Source organism: Galeopterus variegatus, unplaced genomic scaffold (assembly GCF_000696425.1).
Source record: "Galeopterus variegatus unplaced genomic scaffold, G_variegatus-3.0.2 Scaffold26, whole genome shotgun sequence".
Taxonomy (NCBI): domain Eukaryota; kingdom Metazoa; phylum Chordata; class Mammalia; order Dermoptera; family Cynocephalidae; genus Galeopterus; species Galeopterus variegatus.
Window position 1 is genome coordinate 115,712 of NW_007726137.1, and position 8,969 is coordinate 124,680.

Below are 8,969 nucleotides of genomic sequence, written 5' to 3' on the forward strand. Positions count from 1 at the left end.
ACCTTTGTACACAGCCCAGCTGTCAGTACAGATGGTTAATGGCCCAGGCTCATTTTTTATCACCATCCATACTGCTGTCAATTCAGCCCATTGACTGCTTTGCCCTGTGTCATTTTCATACCATATAGTATCTGTTAAGGGCTGGACAGCAACAGCTGTCCATGATGCTGAGGGTCCCATGCTAGAGCCATCTGTATACCAAGCTTGCTCTGTGATATGTCCCTGTCCCTCATTGAAAGGCGTAGCCTCCACCTCCATGGGTAACAGTTGTGTCAAAGTTTCCTCCACAACCTCTACTGGGCCTAGCACAGTTTGCAACTCTTTGGACAGAGGACTTGTTGACACAGTGCTCCTTTGTTCTGTATATGCTCCCCATTTAGACAGAATGGGATTCTGAGCTACACCTGTTTTAGGGTTGGTTGCCCATATGTGTAGCCAAGCTAGTACGAGATATGTCGTCCTTACTAGGACTTTGGCAGTTCCTGAGATAGCTTCAGTGGCCATCAAGGCAGAATACACTGCTGCTAACTGCTTTTCTATTAGGGTATAACACACTTAGCACCCTTCCAGAGCTGAGACCAGAATCCTACAGGTGTTTGGAATCGGTCCTGTCTCTGCCAAAAACCTCATCCTAACTCCTCTTGGGTGCTATTTACGTCTAACTCAAAAGGCTTAGTGGGTTTGGCCACTTGTAAAGCCTGTACTTGCTGTATTGCCCTTTTTTGTAGCCCGGTAAGCCTGTTCTACTTCCTCAGTCCAATCCCAGAGGGCTCCTTTCTTTGTTAATGCATATAGTGGGCGTGCCATTTGGGCCTATGGTGTAAAAAGCTGTCCAATACCCCAAAAGTGCCAAATATGTCTGTAGCTGAGCTACCATTATGGGTCAAGGGTATGCCTGTATCTTATCTATAACAGCTTCTAGGATGACTCTTGTATTACCTGACCAGACCATTCCTAGGAATTTGACTGACAGCCCAGGTCCTTGCACTTTGGCTCTGTTCACAGCCCACCCACATTGTTCCAAATGACTTAACAGCATTGGAGCTTCCTGGGTTAAATCTGCAAGAGAATCAGAGGTTAGTAACACATAATGTAGTGAAACATCGTAACCGTGCTGGGCCTAGTCCACTTGGCTAGGTACCCAGCCACTAAACCATGACAGATGGTTGGGCTATGCAGATAACCTTGGGGCAATACTTGAAAGGTCCACTGTCTTCCTTCCCAAGTGAAGGCAAACTGATCTTGGCTATCAGCCAAGATTAGAATAGAGAAAAAAGCATTTGCAAGGTCCAATACATAATAAGTCCCCAGCTGAGTCATCAGCTGATCCATCAAATCATGAACTGAAGACAGCTGCATGCAAAGGAGGCACTGGTTTGTTCAGTTCTCGATAATCTACAGTCACTCTCCAGATACCATCAGGCTTTTTCATTGGCCATACTGGAGCATTAAATGGGCTATGAGCTGGATAGTAATAATGCCAACTTTCTCTAACTCCAATTTAGTGGCACTTATCTCTGCATGTCCTCCTGATAGGTGATACTGCTTTACATTAACTACACGTCTTGGCTTGGGTAACACCTGGGGGTCATGTTTAGCATATCCTCATAACACAGGCTTTACTCTCCATATTTGCAGCCAAAACTCTCCAGTTGTTGTTTGCAGGTGCAAACCATAAAGCACATCCACACCCAAGATGTATTCAGCTATGGGACATATATATACAGTATATACATGAGGAGGTAATCTTCCTATGCCCAGTGGCAGTGACACAGCTTTGACCTCAGTAGTATGTCCTCCATAGCCACGTATATGAACTGTAACCCCTGGAAATTTATCTGGCTCATCACATAACAGGCTACATTCTGCACCTGTATCCACCAATGCCAAGACACACTGTACATTTGTCCTCGACCAATATATTGCCAATTCAACATGAGGCCTCTGGTCCTCGCCTGCCCCCAAAAGACGAGTACCTTGGTCTGCTCCCTAATCAGAATGGAACAGTTCATCCGCCTTCTCAGGAGCAACCAAGAAAATCTCTTAAATCCACTGAGCGTAACTTGCTACCTGGACGTTTGGTGAAACACTGTTCAGGTGCAATTGCTGCCATAAAGCAAACAGAACCACATTTGGCTACTGGGCAGTTTTCTTCCTATCAACCCACATCTGCTTATGGCTAGTCTTGCTTGGTCCCTTTGGGATAAAATCCTGAGCATTTCTTGGGGGTTTGGTCTTAGCCACCTTTCAGACACCTTTTGCTTGTCTTCTATCCTCTACTTCACCCAGGCTGGCTATCATGTTCATTACCTCATGTATAGGATGACCCATGTATGGGTCCAGTATAGCCATCAGTGACTCAAGGGACATTGACAGGGCATTTTGCAGCACTGTGTCTCTTGTGCTGCCTGTAAAGTTTTCATTGTCTGGGCCATGAGTGTTCACATTAAACATGGACTGCCACATCCCCAGCTCCCAAATGATTCGGACCAGCTCAGCATACGTTTGCCATTTACTCACAATCTTGGGCAGTTCTCCAGCATTTGCCCACATGGTTTGGGCAGCTGCATTTACCCAGTCCATCAAGGAGTGATTATGTGGCCCTCGTGCATATCTGTGGCTATTCTGTAGCCGCTGCCTCAGGGACAGGTGTATGGTAATAGAGGCCAACTTCTCCAACCTCCTTACCAGAGCACATCACACTATCCACCCCTAGGTCCCATAACTGCAACAGCCAAGCAGCCAGGGGCTCCCTATGTCAACCAGTTCAGACTGGGTATACGGGACATAGGTGGTGAACTGGGTCACCTGTGGATCGCCCACGGGTTGTCCACCTGGTCCCATAGGCTGCTCGCATTTCACTTTCTGATGCATGACAGGTTGTGCCTGGAGACGGTCTCCCCCACCTCACCACTGGGTTCAATGTCTTCCCTGGTGTGAGAGGCAGGAGTGGCTAGTCGCTGCACGTTGTCCTCCAGGACAATCATCCATGCTTCCAACAACTCTGCTTTCTGCCACAAATCTTAATCAGTTTTCAGCGTAGTGAGCAACAGCCAGACTCCATTCAGCAGAAAAGTGGCCACCGGGCACCACATGCTCAAGGATAGCCACATTTCTTCCCTCTCCCAAGGGGTTTTCTGCTGTAGTGCTTGGTCTATGCTGCCTTGCAATATAGTGAGCAGCAACCAGATCTCAGTCAACAGGAAAGCGGCCATAGGGCAGAGCATGTTCAAAAGTAGCCACATTTCTTCCTTCTTCCAGGGGCTTTTGGCTCCTGTACCTGCTCAAAATCCTGTCACAGACTATGCCAATTGTCGAGCCTTTTACCTGCCCGTAATCCTGCCGACTGGGCCAATTGTCGAGCTAGGGTTAGGTCTGGAGCTCACAGACCCCTCAAGCCCATTTGCAGACTGGATCACAAACCCTTCATGTGCCAGGCTGGGTCCCCAGACCCCTCACACACCAGGCTGGGTCCCCAGACCCCTCACACACAGGTCTGTGAGCTAGGTAACCAGCCAAAAGTTGCTTGGAGCCATAGGTTCAAGAGCATGGCCAGGTGTGGTGGATGCCAGGGGAAGTCAACACCAGCCAAGTGGTGGCGCTGTGCAGGCACACTAACTCGACCCACACACAACTTATTTACGCAGAATGCACCACACCACCCCCAACCAGACCTAAGGCAAGGGGCCTGATTATTCTATTTTCCCAACACTTGGTCATTGCCAGGCTGGGTGCAGATGTAAAGGGGGTGTGGCAAAAGCCCTCCCCTCCCACCACCCCAGCTTGGGAACCCAGGGCCATCCCTGCAGCGGCTTGGTGGTCATCACTGGGCTGGCTGTGGGTGTGGGGGGTGCGTGGCCAAGGCCCTCAGTCCCTGACTGCCCTGGCTTGGGAGATCCTATCCCCAGCTTCTGAGTCTTCCCAGCTAAAGCCCAGGACAACTGGAATGGAGACAAAATATCCCTGCTGTGTCTCCTTCAAGTTCCCAATTCACAAAATCTGGGAGCACCACAAAATGGCTGTTGTTTCATGTTAGGGGTGATTTGTCATGCAGCAGTAGAAAATCAGAACAGCAGGGCAGGCACCTATTGCTCCTTGCCACACCAAAAAGATATGGAACAAATAAAGATAAGGGAAGAAACAGAAAACAAACAAAGACAGAAAAGACTCATAAAACCTAAGACTGATTGATTTTTTCAAACTATTGAAGACAGACAAACCTTTGACAGTACTAACAAGTTAACAGAAGAGTTGCAAAAAACAAAAATACGGGATTATAAAGAAAATAAACACAAATTCAACAGAAAATTTAAAAACAATAAGAGGATATCATAAACAACTTCTCATGAGTAAATCTTTATAAATGGATATCCTTTATAAATGGATACATTTACGGAAAAATATAAAATGTCAAAACTAGTACAAAAACAAATAGCAACTGCTAATAAAGATATTAAAAGGCTACTCAAAATCTTCTCCACAAAAAGTCCTAGACCCAAATGGACTAAATTGACAAAGAATAGATAATACCTGCCTTTACACATAGTTACTGAAAATAAAGAGGGAAATCTTGCTAGCTCATTTTAAAAGGCTCTGTAAACTCCAATTCCCGACCTAGATAAAAAATAATATATACAAATAAAATTACAGGCCAACTCACTCAGAAACAGAGACACAAATTTTAAAGGACTCTGAAGTGTACTTAGAAAAAAAAAATGGCAGGGATTAGGGCAAAGTCAGTGAGACACTTGCTTTGGGCAGGAAAATTAAGACAGCTCCCAAAAACTCTGGCATTAAGACAAATATTTTAAAGCACTGTCTTTAAAAATAAAAATTGATGCCAAAAATTTTACATGAAGACATCATCGTTATTACTGATTTTTTTTTCTTTTGCCTCAGTTCCAATATGGCTTGGCATGGCACTGTTATTAATCTTGTCTTTATTTAAATTTTTGGTTATTTTGTTCACTAATTTTTTGACATTAATTTTGAGTTTTAAAAATATTGTATTAAAATATCATCGATCATGATGACTGAGTTCTTTGGCATCTCCTTAAACCTCACTTGGCTCTCCCCCCTTACCCTCGTCCTGAAAGTAGGGCTTATCTGAGGAATGCAAGGATGGTTTAACACAGAGATTCTATCCATGTTCGGTACCACATTCATAGACTAGAGGAAAAGCAGCATGAGATTTTCTCAATAGATGCTACTATAATTCGGATATTTGGCCCCTCCAAAATTCACGTAGAAATCATATCACCAGTGTAGCAGTGTTAAGAGGGGGATCCTAGTGGGAGGTGTTTGTGTCTGGGGGCAGATACTTCATGAATAGATTAATGCCCTCCCTGGAAGTCAATGAGTTCTTAATTTATTATATTAGCCATATATCTCACTTTATTATTTTCTGCTAGAGATGGCTGTTTAAAAAAGCCTGGCACCTCCTCCCTCGTCCCCCTGCCTCCCATCTCTTTTGCTCCCAATCTCACTGAATGATCTCTGTGCACACACCAGTACCCCTTCCATTTTCCACCACAAGTGGAAGCAGCCTGAGGACCTTGCCAGATGCAGGTGCCCAATCATGGACTTTCCAGCCTACAGCATTGTAAGCCAATAAACCTTTCTTATATACCCAGTCTCAGGTACTCTGTTACAGCAACAGAAAACGGACTAATACAGATGCAGAAAAAGGCATTTTATTATAGGGTACACTGTTATGTTTAAACCTCTGGAAAATAAAGGAAACAAAAAACTTCCTCAACTTGATAAACACTATAAATCAACAACCTATATATACATTGATAAACGCTATAAATCAACAACCTATATATACATTATATTTGATGGATAAAATTAGATGTATACCTTTGAGATTGTAAACAAAATAGTGAGATTCAGACTGCCCCTACTAGTGTTCAATACTGCTGGAAGTTCTGGCCAATATAATAAATTAAGAATAAAGGAAAAGCACAAATACACATGTAAGACATAGAACTGTCATTGCTTGGAAATGAGATGATGATATATTCAGAATAACTAACTAAAATCAACTCACTATTAGAACAAATATAAGAGCTCATCAAGGTTGCTAGATGTATGATCAACTTAACAAACAGTGTTCCTACACACTCATAATAAACAAATAGAAAACATAATAAAAAAAATAAGATAACATTCATATGAGCAACAAGTACTCTAAGATATCTCAGAGTTAAGGTGATAAAAATGAACAACTGTATGGAGAAAAATATTAGTTTACTAAAGATCATGATGGAAGACAAATGAGGCTATTACATGTAGCATATACGATGTAAAGATGTCAATTCTCTCTAAATTACTCTACAAACTCAATCGAAATCTAATCAAAATCCCACCAGGGATTTTTATAAACTCAAGAAACTTATTCTAAAATGTATGGAAAATAAAGTAATAAAATTTATTGTTTTAACGTAAGTAAAAATGGTGATTCCCTATGTTGCAGAATCAAGCAAACAGACTAGAAAGGAAAACAAAACTGGTCTTCACAGACAATATAATTGTCTTTGTTTTTTGTTTGTTTTGGTGCCTGAGCAGTACAGGGATCCGGCCCTGGACTTCAGTGTTATCAGCACTATGCTCTAACCAAGTGACTTAACTGGTCAGCCAGGTATGATCATTTTTTTAACTAGAAAACTAATAAAATCTACGTAAAAGCTACTAATGCAAATAAATGAGTTTAGCAAGGCTGCAGGATACAAAATCAATATGCAAAAATCAACTATATTTCTATATGCTGGCAACAAACACTTGGAAATTGAAAAATTAAAACAATACCCTCTATAATAACATGAAAATAAACAGAAACAAATAGAAACAGAAATAGAGACAAATCTGGGCCAGCCCGGTGGTGCACTCGGTAGAGTGCGTCGCTTGGGAGCGCGGCGGCGCTCCTGCCGAGGGTTCGGATCCCATATAGAGACCGGTCCGCTCACTGGTTGAGCGCGGTGCGGGCGCGACACGGAGGGTTGCAATCCCGTTACCGGTCACGAATAAAACAAAAAGGGAAAAAAAAAAAAAAGAAATAGAGACAAATCTGACAAAAGGTGTACAACATCTGTACCTAAAAACTACAAAATGGTGAAAGACCCAAATATGTAAATGAGAAAGATAACTGTGTTCACGTCAGAAGTTGTCAATTCTTCCTAAATTGATCTATAAATTCAACAAAATTTCAATCAAAATGCCACAAAGGTGTTTTTGTTTTCGTATAAAATGACAAATGATTCTAAAATTTACATGGAAATGCAGAGGATCTAAAATACCCAAAGTAACTTTGCAAAGAACAAAGTTGGAGAACACACACTACCTGATTTCAAGACTTTTTAGAAAGCTACAGTAATCAAGACAGTGTGGTATTGGCATAATGATAGATGAACAAAACAGGATAGAAGAGTCCAGAAATGTACCCACACATATATGGACAATAGATTTTTAACAAAGGTTCAAAAGCAGTTCAGTGGAGAAAGGATAGACTTTCCAACAAATGATGTGAGAACAATTAGACATCCTTAAAAAACAAAACAAAAAAACCCAAAAACCTTTGACTTTGTAATTTTATAGTCTGACAGATATGATGAGGCACCTTGTTATTTTAATTTGGATTTTTCAGGTTACTGATGAGTTTAAGCACCTCTTCTATGCTTCTCAGATATTTGGGTTTCCTCTTTTATGAATTACCTATTATCTTCTGATCCTGTCTTTTTCTCATTGACTTACAGGCTTTCCTTTTTCATTCTAAATATTAATCTATTGCTTTCTCGTACTGCAAATACCTCATAGTGGTCTGTCTCCTCCTCTCTTTGTCGAACCAGATGTTATGCAGAATTTTTCCTGATGACCCAGAATTGGTTTCAAGGACATAAAACTGAGGACTCAGATGCATCAAGTAGCGAATATTCTACAGAAAGCCACAAATAAGGTCGGAGCCACTTGGGTTGTTTCACGTTTTGGCTGTTATGAGTAAAGCTGCTATAAACGTTTGCATAGAGGCTTCTGTGTGGACAAAGATTTTCATTCCAGCCGGCTCGTGGTTTCAACGTTTGTTCTCGGTAGCTGGCCAGTTCTGGGATCCCACCCCTCGACTTTGGTGTGATGGTTACTGTGGGATCACGACTTGACAAATGGAGTTACATCCCAATCCACTCTTTTCTCAATAAATGTACTTTCATTAAATTTTATATGTAATCAACTGTTAAACTATTTCTTCTCATACTCAAGTAATTCTCAGACTTCTTTCAGCATGAGCCCAACTTATGTCAGGACTTCACCCATCAGTCCATGACACGAGCAATTTCTTTGCTGAATTAGATAGTAGCTTTTGAATGGAGGAAATATTTGCTCAAGTTTTTATTGTTGTTTTTTAAAAAATTATTTCTTCCCTCAATTGTTTTGTGCTATCGACAATGTAATGAGTATAGACACATTTGAAAGTCTGATGTTCGTTATTAACGTTATCTCTATCACTTTCTTATGTTTAAACAGTCAGCAATCCACCCAGCCCTGATCATCTCCACGGTGTAAACCATCCCACCAGTGCCAAGTTCACGACGCAGTGTGACGTCCCTGAAGGTGGAGTCGGGCTGGGACGCGCCATTACGCAGCATTTCCGCCATCCGGTGACAACAGATGCGACCAATGTCAGGAGGACGAGCAACAGCAGAATGAAGTAAAACACCTCAATACAGAGCTGGAATAGTAAAGCGAAGAAAATAAAGCGAAACAGCTTTTAATGACGTCTGTAGACAACATCAAAATAGTAAAACCCCTGAAACTCTAACAACTGGCTTTTGCCCGCCGGCTCCGGCCCCTGCCTGGGAGCCGGGACCCGCCGCGCCAAGCGGGAGGGTTCGCGGTGCAGCCGGCCGGGGACTCGCAGGCCCCGCGCTTAGGACGGTCGCCCGCGGTGCGGAGAGCTGCGGCCTGGGGAGCTCGGC